Source organism: Condylura cristata, unplaced genomic scaffold, assembly GCF_000260355.1.
Source record: "Condylura cristata isolate star-nosed mole 26May11 unplaced genomic scaffold, ConCri1.0 scaffold00023, whole genome shotgun sequence".
Lineage (NCBI taxonomy): Eukaryota > Metazoa > Chordata > Mammalia > Eulipotyphla > Talpidae > Condylura > Condylura cristata.
Window position 1 is genome coordinate 32,663,808 of NW_004567124.1, and position 548 is coordinate 32,664,355.

Consider the following 548-nt stretch of genomic DNA (forward strand, 5'->3'; position numbering starts at 1 on the left):
TCATTCCCAAGTAGAATAAACATTTTCACCCAATACTCCGGCCTGTACCTTAGTTCTGTATGCATAAATAAATAAAGGGAGCAGCGGGTGGGTCAGGAGAGGTCTGCCACGCCATGTGGTCTCCTCCGGGGGCAGGCGGGAATCAAACTCATGCGGAAGTGGCTTAAGCTTCTCAGTGCAGTGCTTTAACCCGCTGCGCCACCAGGGAGGGCCAACTTTCACTTTTAGTTGAACCTTTTCATAGTATAGACTACCAAAATCCTTTATCCATAGATTAACTCTGCTTATTTTATATGTTTACACGTACACCCTACACACGTATATATTTTTAAAGTCTTTAGAATGTGAATATTTTTCCCTCTTAAAGTTAACATTTGCTGATAGTCTCCCCTGTTTCATATGGGAAAATACAAGTATATCTTTACAATATTACAGGTTCAGTGTCAGACCAGCGTAACAAAGCTAGTATCACAATAGAGTCACACAAATTTTTTGGAATCCCGATGCATATAACAGTTATGTTTAAACTACACTAGTCTATCAAATGT

The 548-nt window shown here is 40.0% G+C and overlaps 1 protein-coding gene across 1 annotated transcript in view; it reads right to left on the reverse strand.

Annotated features, from left to right (window-relative positions):
* KATNBL1 (katanin p80 subunit B-like 1) overlaps positions 1-548 on the reverse strand; it is a 38,873-nt gene that overhangs the window by 19,490 nt on the left and 18,835 nt on the right. The window lies entirely within an intron of this gene.